Genomic DNA, 11,350 nt, shown 5'->3' with positions numbered 1-11,350 from the left:
TCATTCTTTTGCACAAAATCTCCAAGTGCTTCCCATCTTATTTAGAGGAGAAGCCAAGGTCTTTACATGGGCTATATGGCTCCACATGATTGGGCTCCCTGATACTCTCTGAAATCACTTCCTGCTGCTCTTTCTCCTGTTCATACTCTGCCAGCCACACTAGCCTCCTTGCTGTTTCACTAACATTCAGACAGGTTTCCACCACAGGACCTTGGCACTTACTTTTCTCTCTGCCTGGAATGTTCTTCCCAAAGGTGGCCACATAAGCCTTTTCCCCAACAAACCCTTTCTGTCTCCCTCTCCTGCTTCATTTTTCTCCCTTGCATCCATCACCATCTAGCATGCTACATGCTTTACTTGTTTATTTTATTATCTGTCTCTTTCCAATAGATTGTAAGCTTCATAAGGGCAGAGGTTTTTTAATCTGTTGGCTTGCTTGCTTGCTTTTCCCTAGCACCTAGTATAAGCAGTCAAGCAATATCTCTTGAACAAATCAATTTTATGCCAATACATTATGGGAGGGAGTAGTAGTTCAAACAGTTTTGTACTGGAGCATCTCTCCTGCCCTGTGGGAGAGTATGATTGAACTAGAGAGTAGAAAAGGACTTTTAGAAATTGTTGGTCATGAGGCATAGAGACAAGCATAATGGATTTAGAACCAAAAGAATGAGGTTTAAGTTCCATCCCTGATATTTAGTAATGTGTTCATCTTGGACCAGTCACTTAATCTCTCTGAATTTACATGTCCTCAATTTTAAATTGGGTGTGCACCAAGTCTGTCTTCTGTAAAAGTTCAAGTATGAAGGGGTGTAGCTCCCAACATGTGCAAGTTTATGTGCTGAGGTGTGTCTGCCCTGTGACCTCAAAACCCCCACTGAAACAACACAGGCCTCATGTCCTTCCCAGTTCCTTCTCACAGTCAGCCCCACCCTTGTCCAGAAGTGGATGTGGGGCTGAGGTGGAGATAGGAGTGCTGGCAGTGGGAGCTACCTTCTGGCTGAACAGAGAGAAAACCTACTGGTCTTTGCTTCAACAGAAGCAGGGACCCTACTACATCATCCAGGATGATTTGGCCTTTCCTTGTGCTGAGGATAGGACCAAAGGAATAAAACACACAAAAGTTGGTGTCTCAGCAATTTGGCTTGCTAAGTGTTGGGCAAAGCGAACCTGGTTAGCAAGACGGTGCTGTCTGCAAACCAGGAAGAGAGCCCTCCCAGAACCCGACCATGCCGGCACCCTATAAAAACAAAACCAAAACCAAAAAAAATCCCACAAAAGTTAAAGTCCTTTCTATTGAGCATCAGCTTCTGAATACAGTTTTGCCACCTTGCTCCAGAGTATTAACAGCCACCCCCTGCCATAAGAGATGGCAGAGAGCTCTCCAAACACTTAAAGAGGATGCAAAAATTGATACCGCTGAAAACTCTCCCTAGAATTATGTTGCTTTACCAGATTTGATAATATGTCATGATAGAAGGACCTTACCAGAATTTGAAAGGTTCCAGAGAATTCAACAGATACTTAGGTACTTTTTACCTAAATCATATTAGCCTAGAGAGTGGAGCACTCAACTCAAAGAGTTAGAACTCAAAAGGAGAGTTGTGTTTTTCTGGAAGTAGCTTTCACTTTCTAGTCCAACAGCAAAAGACACTGAAGACCAGCTGCTCGGATGATGCATTTCAAATACCACATGATTCTGGATCTGTCATTGCTGTTTAGCTTTGTATATAATTCCCTTAACTTGTACACACATTGGTTTCCCTTCTTATAAATCAAAGACAATATTGTAAATATCTCATGTAAAATAAGCCAGATGATGTCTTTAATTAAATGCTCTTATGTAATGTATTTATTAGTAAACCTGGTGGTTCTTAGTTAAGAAACATGAGGAAGCACTAAAATTTCAGCAACAGTGACCAGTTGGATGGAAGCACACTGATACCTTCATGGGTAGGTAGCTCTGGCCTAGGCCAGTGTTTGTGAAATATAGCTCAAAGATAGCTTAGAATTTTATTCCCCTTTTTCACTTGTCCCATTGAGTTTCAGAGAGACCAAGCTAGTTCTGCAGCTGCCCATGCTTGGTTGGAACCACTTGGGGAAAGGAGATGCTTTTCTCCACCTTGTCTTAGAGCTAACTTTAATTTACAAATCCCTTGGAAAGAGAGACTGTATTCTTTGAGGGAACTCTAGGCCTACCAAGTTGTATTTGATTTGACTAGGTCCTACCCTCAAAGTGTCATCAGAAGCCACCATCTTATGTAAATAAAGATCAGCAACAATTCCTGACACCTCAGGAATTGACTGACACTTATGCCCCTGGGTAAGCTGATACTTCCTGTTGCATGCCAAGAGGCATTGAAAGAGACTGAGTTAGAATCATAGAAAGTCAGAATGAAGAGATTTCAGAGATAAGGAAACAGGCCTCAGAATGCCAAGTGACTCACTAAAATCACGCAAGACTTTACCAGGACACAGGAAAAGACCAGGCATCAGAAACTCCCCATGTAGTTACAGATAAAAGACTCTTACATGGCCTGCCATAATCTGGTTAGCCAAGAAAAACTATTTCCTAAGTTTAAATATATCTGCAGGCCCACAGGGCTTACTGGAACCCCAAACTTTCCTGAACTGCCTCCTTCTGCATGAGGTTCAGAGCTGTTCCCGTCACTGGTTTTTGATGTACCTCCAGCTTCTTTGGCAGTGAACAGGTAAACATCTGGTTTGATAGATAATATGTAGTTTTGACTTGATGCTTAAATTCTGGAAAATTCTTTCCCTTGACTGGAATAGTTTTGATTGTTTTCAGCAAAGGTAATTTTGAGGGGCGGGGTGAATCTTGATGCAAGAGAGAGAGAGAGAGACAGCAAGCACATTCTTGGTTAGAGAGGAGAAAGTTTCCAGATATATCACATTAAAAACAAAAATTTAAAAAGCCCCAAGAATCACTTACAAAGCTAACACTTATAAAGTCAGACTTGAATGAATTTCCACTCATCAGGTTTCAAAAGCAAAACATATTAAAGGGAACATTACAAAAATGGTGAAAAGATGAAAAGAAAGAAAAAAAGTGATTTCACAGGTTTGGGGTTCGTGTTTGACTTGGTTTCTTGAACAAAGAGATGGAATAGAGGTGATGATGTCATTAGATGAAGTTTGTGATAATTGGCTTTTATACCAATTAAATATATAATAATTTTCTAACCATATAGCTGTTAGAGAGCAACACTGCATTTATCTTTGCTATTTTATCAATATTCTGTTAGCTGTGTTTATGGTGATCAGAACAGCAGCATGTATCTTGCAGTGGGTAGCATTTATGAAGCACTGTTTCAACCACCCAACTGTCCTGGGTCCTGAGAGATAGTTGCAGAGGGAGGCATGGAAAAAAATTCTTTTCCTGGAGAAATTTAAAACTTAAGGACAGACAAAATAAACCTACCTGCATGTATTTAAAAACAACTTGTGAAATTACATGAAGTACTGTCATGAATGGGAAATAAAACTTACAAATGTATTTATTATAATTCAATTTATACTTTGATTCCACATCATTACATGTGTAATGATATGATATCTTGGATACGGACGATAGAGAATAAGATTGTCCATATGTTGATCACTGTGGAAATTGAGGTTCTTTATACTCTACTCTCTACTTTTGTATATATTTGAAAATCTCATAAATCAAATTTTAAAAAAAAGAACTGTGTTCCAACTTTGCTACTAATGGGCTACTCGAGTGAAGACTTTCCTCTGAGCAAGAATACGATTATCACCTCTATTTTCGCAGTCTATTCAACTCTGCCGCATTTTCATCTGGCTTCCAAATAAAATCTTTCCTCAGTCAACAACCTTGAATTCCATTACTCTAGATCTTTATCAATGGAAATACAATCCCAAATTCTCTGCTGTCAATCTTCCATCAAAGCTCAGGTGTTAAAATGATTTTACAATCACTCTCTTGACAAAGGTCATAATAGGAAAGAGTTGACAGGAAGATCAGGCACTGACAATTTGGGTAATCAGGCAGGATTTACTTTTGGATTCAAAAGAAAATCAGCATGATCAGGATACATGGCAGAGAGCTTTGCAATAGTTTCTTTGACCAGTTGAGATGACTCTCTTGACCTCCAGTGCTTTATCAAAGGGTGCACTGTTGCAGATGATACAGTTGGAGTGATACTTACTTCACACCTTCTGGTAGTGTCACTGTCTTCCTCAATGACTAGAGTGTTCCTGCTCTTAGTTTAAAGTGGCTACAGGCTAAGGGCCACCCATCTAGACCAGGTATTTCATCATTTCTGGAGTTATACTGTACACAATATTATTGCAAAACTTTAAACACATATTTATCATCCCCAGATACTCCAAGCTGTTATAGCCAGCTCTGGGCACATTTTCAAACTCAGTGCTGATGAACCAGATCCAGGAGTGATGCCTTTCTACTCACTCTTGGGCTCACTTCACAGTGATCTTTAGGAGTAATTGTCTAAGGACCACATAATCTTAGTCCATTACAGAATCACGTACACCTCCTGCTCTTTTTGATCAATGCTGCAAGAAGCATCCGTGGGCATTGTCAATGTATTTGCTGAGAAATTATGCTGAGTTCAAAGTACATTATACTGATTAGTATTCCAAGTAAAAACAATACTAGAAAAACTTATTTTCCTGAAGGAATTGACACACTCCCTCCTTTCTGATTTTACTATGTAAGTGACTGACTTTTTCCCCTCTTCCCTTGACATTAACATTCTTAACATTCAGTTAAGAAGCTTCTTTCTGATTACGAAAATAATAAATAAATACATGTTCATTATAAAAAAATTATGAAGTATGGGAGAGTAAAAACAGGGGAAGGAGAGACATAAAAAAATTAACCCATTATTCCACCATCCAGAAGAGCCAGAGCCACTGCTAACATTCTTGTAAGAGACAAATATGACACTCAATTGATGGAATTGAATCTACCATTATGGTTGATATGAATACTTACCTTTCACTTGGTTGATTTTCCAAATTTACTGCTTTTTAAGTATATATTTATATATATACACATATATATTTTGAAACTGCTTGAAGTCACTTTGGGGAAGAGAAGGGACAAATAAAAATTATCTTTAAACTAATGTTAGGGTAATATCTTGCCGAGTCTAGGTCTCCTGACATAATACCTACTTAACTGTGGGATTATAAGTATTAAATCAGATGAATCACTGGTTACACATTAAAAACTTCAAAGTACTATAAAAGAATAATAATAACAACTAACATTTATTGAGCAGTGTGATATTTTGGCAGGCATAGTGCTGATTGCTCTTCATATATTATGTCATTTAATATTCACAACAACCCTATGAAAGGGTATCATTATCCTATTTGACAACAACAACAACAAAAACAACAATTACAGCTACAACAAAAATCCTGGAGGCTTAGGAAGGCTAAGTAATTTTTCCAGTTATAAACTGGCAAAATGACATAATTAGATTAAAAAAATGTGATATGATATAAATTTTTGAAGTGGTTTTAATCAAAACTTGGAGAATTTCTCCAGGAATTAATACTTAAAATCCAGCCTTTGGTGCTGTGAAACAGTCTACTTCACTCTTCTGTAAGAAAATGAGGTCCACATCTTAGTCCCTAGAACCTAAGAATGTGATATTATTTGAAAATAGGTCTGTGCAGGCATAATTTAAGATAAGGACCTTGAGATGAGATCATCCTGGATTATCTCAGCATGCCCTAAATCTAATGAAGAGTGTCTTCATAAGACACATATAGAGGAGAGGAGAAGGCAGTGTGACCATGGAAGCAGAGATCAGAGTAATGTGACAATAAGCCAAGGAATGCCTGGAGCCACCAAAAGCTAGAATAGGCAAATAACAGACTGCCCACAAAGCCTTTGGAGGAAGTGTAGCTCTGTGGGCAACCTTGATTTTGGACTTCTAGCCTCCAGAACTGTGAGAGAATCAACTTATGTGGTTTTAAGCTACAAAATTTATGGTAATTTGTTATAACAGCCCCAGGAAAATAATACAAAGATCCAGAGAACAGAACTAGAACCAACTGGGAGAAAGTGAAAGGATGAACTTTCTAATTATTAGAATTGCTCAAGAGTGTGAGGGACAGAATTATAAAATTCCTGGCCTCTGGCAACTGGAGTAATAGTTCAGCAGTTGAAGGGTCAGGAGGGAAAGAGTCCATTGCATGGAATTGGGAGTCAGATTTCCATACTTCTGACTATAGTTTTCTGGAATCACTTCTCAGGAATACCCAAGTTTTATTCAGATCATCATCCATTATCTCTGTTTGGGTTAAGAATAATACAGTTAAGTCCAAACAGGAAGATTTGTTTCCAGGGCAGGAGGAAGCCAATGTTGACCGTGCTTGGAAAATAGATTGGGAATACCTGGCAGAGCATCATATCTGTGCAACCATCTCCCTGAAGTTGATTCACCTGATGCTTTCTACACTTGGAGAGGCACAGACCTTCTTACAAGCAAATATGCCTTCTTTATATTATTATGACCTCTTTCTTTGGGCCACTAGCCTACCTGAAGACACAAAACTCACATAATTGCAGTTGGCCTTAAAGTCAACTAAAACTTTTCCCCTGTCTTTGAGATAGTAAAGAATTAATACTTTGAATCCAATTAGGTTATCTGATTAGATGGCTTTTAGGAAGACACAGGTAGGAGTTTTTAACCTGGGTTTCAGGGGTATGTGATGGGATACCTCTACCACCCTCTTGAAATTGTTAGCAAAGTTTTGCTTTTTGGAAGGATTCTGGTGACCTCCATATCATTACATTCAAGGAATATTTCTTACCGCTTCTCACAGTATCTCACATTAGACTCTCTTTCTTTAAACTCTCTCTTCCATTATCATCTGTGATATTATGTGCTCTTGATTTTCCTCTTTATCTTTCCAGCCCATCCTCCTGTACCTAACCTTTTAATTTTGCAGTTCTTGAAAGCTTGGATATAGAACCTGTCATTTTCTCACTCTGTACTCTTTCCCTGTATGACCTCATCCATGTTCGTGGCTTCAACTATGATCAATACACTAACAACTCCAAAATTACTACTTTTAACCCAGACCTCTCCTCTGAGCTTCAGATAAATGTATGCAACTGCTTACCAACATCTCTACCTTACAGGAGACTCAAATTGAACAGGTCCACAACTGACCTCTGGTCTTTCCCAGACCTACCTCATCCTCCTCTAGTTTTTCCTATCACAATAGATAGCATCATCCATCCAGGCATATCAACCAGAATCTGGCAGGCATGCTTGACACTTCTCTCTTCATCTGTTCCCATATCCAATTACTCAAAGTCCTATTACTGTTACATCCTAAAAATAAAATATACATCTCTGCATCTCCACCACTACTACCTTTATTCTAGACATTATCATCACTTGTCTGAAATATTGCCAATCCATTCCCTACAAATGTACCCAAGGAGTCTTTCTAGATTCTGATTATGACATCCCTCTGATTTACATATTCCAATGGCTTTCTATGGCTCTTAGAATATAACCTAAGATCTATAATAGGATCAGCACTTATCATACCATTTTGCCCGACTCTCTTTGGGCAAGTTGACTGTGCCAGATATCTAATGCCATGATTATGTTGCAAACCACCATCAAATATCAGGGTGTATGACCATTTTGTATTGCTCATGGATTCATCATGGTTGGCTGGACAGCTTTACAGTTCTTGGCTAGGCTTGCTCACATGTATGAGAGTCAGTTGACAGTCACCCAGGAAACCTTGGTTCTACTCCATATGTCTCTCATCCTCCAGCAGGCTATCTTGGGCATGTTCCTGTAGCAATTAGAGAAGGTACAAGAGAAAGCAAACGGAAGTACACAGGCCTAGGCTTGGAACTGGCACATGTCATTTCCACCACATTCTATTAATTGAAGCAGATTCAAGGAGTGTGACAATAGAAGGGCTGGTCACAGGGAAAATTATTTAGTTGACTTTAAGCCTAACTGTAATTATGTGAGTTTTGTGTCTTCAGGCAGGCTAGTGACCCAAAGAAGGAGGTCATAATAATATAAAGAAGGCATGTTTGCCTGTAAGAAAGTCTGTGCCTCTCCAAGTGTAGAAAGCATCAGATGAAATCAACTTCAGGAAGATGGTTGCACAGATATGATGCTCTGCCAGGTATTCCCAATCTATTTTTTAGTAAAAGGAACTTCAAACCGATTGAGCAAAGGAGAAGATAAAGGGTGAGGAGAAGACTCAGAATCATCATTACACTCTTTCATCTTTCATTTTTTTTCCTTTTGTCTCAGGGCCTTGATACATGCTCTTCAATCTGCTCTTCAATGAGTTTTCCCCACGTTAACATCATCACTCCAATTGACTGGCTAAATTCTACTGAATCTTCAGCTATTGGCTGATAAAATTTCCTTTAAAAAACCTTCCAGAACTGCCCCCTCCAAACTAGTTCAGATATTCACACCTCTTCACTGTGCCCCATATATCCTCTCCTTGAACCAGTATTTCAACCAAAGTGAATAATTAATTGTATAAGCTGCTATTTAATGTCTGACCACCCTTCTAGAACATAAGCTCTGTGAGTGCAAGAAAAGGGTATCTGTATTGTGTAATATTGTGTCTCTAGCCCTGAACATAGTGCTTTGCACAGATTGAGTTTTCTGTAAATACCTTTCAAACATGTGATTGAATGCTGACATCTGAGAAAAAGTTCCATAGCTTTCATTAGAATCCCAAATGGGTTTGTGATCCTCTAAAAAGTTAAGAGCCACTACCTGAAGGTGATGTGACACAGACTATGAGCAGATATATTTGGGGCATGGAAGCCTGAGGGCTTGGAGAAGTTAGGGTCTGAGTTGAGTGCTCTGCTGATGGCCCAGAGTCCAACATATAGCATAAGAATATCTAGGGTCTTTTTGAGGTTTAGGGGGTGAAGGGTTGGTCACAAAAAGCAAACTTCTTCTACTTCATGTTTTTGCTCCCCTCCTGGTCCCTTTTTGAGCCACTTTGACAGAACTATTCTGGTAATTCCTTTGGAGTTGCCATTGCCATAAAGAAATTACAGAATAAATTTATAGAAGATAATGCAAAATATAACAGGTATTTTTTGAGGGGGGTGAGTGTTTCATTCTATATTTACTCAAAGGCTTCATGCCATTCTAAAACCATTATTTCTTTCTAAGATACTGAAAGTTATTTTTCTGGTACCTAAGCCATGAGAGAGACTTAGAAGCCCAACATTAATTCCTAGAAAAATGCTCATTCCTTCAGACACAAATCTTTATAAGGTGCTGTGAATTCCCTTTCCTGACCATGCCTCCCACCAATCCCCAACTCCTAAAATCCTTCAACTCTGTTCCCTGGAACATATGACCAGTCATCAGCAAACTCCCCTACATCTTCAAACTTTTTCTAAAGGTTTCCTTTTTGTCTCCTGCACTAACTGAACCTGGTGCCCTTTTGAGAACAGTGCTCCCCTGAAGTCCTCTGCCTTGGTTTTGCTTTCCTTGTACCACTGGACTGGGCTATGGTGTGGGGAGGTATCTTTTTTGCTCCTTGTTGCCACTTCTAGGTCATTTTCCTTTCTGATTCCATGAAAAGCCCCTTCGTTAGGTCTCAAATCAGCAGATAATTTACTAAGCTCTCCTCTTCTTACAGTTATTACCTTTCCCAGGTCACTACCCCTCATTCCTTGAAGATTTTAATTCCTGTCTGTCACTGGCTCCAAAACTACTTCTGTCATAATTATTGATTATATCAATATGTACGTAGATGATTCTTTCATTCCCTGGCCTCTTCCCCTATACTAATCTAGTTCTCACCCTTCTTCAGGCATTCACTCCTATGATCATATCCTAATCTCTGTTATTACAAAACTGCTACCCTTCATGACCTCCTTTTCACATTTCACACTTCCCACCGCCATAAGACAACCTCCTATTTTTCCTGTTTTTATCCTCAAGTACTCCAACTCCAGCTATCCTTTATCTGTGGTTCTCAAATGAGAGCAATTTTGACCTCTAACCTCCAACCCCCAGGAGACATTGGAAATGTCTGGAAACATTTATGGTTGTCACAACTAAGAGGGTGCTTCTGGAATCCACCAGGTAGAGGTCATCTGCTAAACATCAGACAATGCACATGACAGCCCTCCACAGCAAAGGATTATCCAGTCCAAACTGTCAATAGTGCCAAGATTGATAAACTCTGCTTCACATGACCAGGATCTACAATCCATTGATTCTACATGGTGTTATAGATTGAATTGTGTCTTCCAAAAAGAAAAAAAAGATATATTGAAGTCCTAACCCCTGGTTCTTCAGAATGTGAATTTAGATAGAAATAGAGTCATTGAAGATACAACTAGTTAAGTTAAGATGGGGTCATGCTGAAGTAGTGTGGGCCTCTAATTTAATATGATTAATATCCTTATAAAAAGAATACCATGTGAAGAAACAGAGACACAGGGAGAACTCCACATGAAGACAAAGGATTAGAGCGGTGCATCTGTAAGTCATGGAATGCCAAAGATTACTAGCAAGTCATCAGAAGCTAGGAAGAGAAGAGGCAAGAAAGAATTCTTCCCTACAGGTGTCAGAGAGAGCATGGCCTTGTTGACACCTTGATTTTGGACTTCTAACCTCCAGAACTGTGAGAAAATAAACAATTCAGTTTGTGGTACTTTATTACAGTAGTTGTAGGAAGCTAATATGCATAGTTTCATTGAACTTTACTCCATTTATGTCCTCATTTCTTGCTTTGCCCAACTTAAATAGTGGTGGTTGTTAAAGCAATAAAATATACAATATTGCACAACTGTATTTATTCCCATCAGAAAGCAAAGAGATTGAAATCTGGGTATGTGTTACAGTACTCATCTAAATCATGTAATAAAATGTTGTAAGTAAATATGATAAAATTTGGGTAGAGGTGATACTGAAAAGAGGACCAGGACTTACATGATACACTAAATTGATATACTAGTGGGTTCTCCACTGACATAGCAGAACCCCTGAAGAGACTTACCCTGTAAACCTGAGCTGAATCTTCTTGGGATGTGTTTTGTGCTGGTTTACATCTTCCAAGTTTTAATTCCTTGACCAATGACCAATAACCCCCAATCCATAGCATTGGTATCAAATCTCTGACCTAGGACTCTGAGTAAATAATTTCAGCTACTATGGTGGGCCTGAAATCGTGATTCTGTTCTACTTAGTTAAGTAAATGACTTTGCAGACCTAAGACTGTACAAAAAATAAATACATAGATGATGAAAAACTACATATGATGTTTTCTGCAAAAATGTATTTTAATGCAAATATATCAAGTTAAA

Source organism: Balaenoptera acutorostrata, chromosome 4 (assembly GCF_949987535.1).
Source record: "Balaenoptera acutorostrata chromosome 4, mBalAcu1.1, whole genome shotgun sequence".
Taxonomy (NCBI): domain Eukaryota; kingdom Metazoa; phylum Chordata; class Mammalia; order Artiodactyla; family Balaenopteridae; genus Balaenoptera; species Balaenoptera acutorostrata.
The sequence above is the reverse complement of the archived record's forward strand: the minus strand, read 5'-3'. Positions refer to the sequence as shown.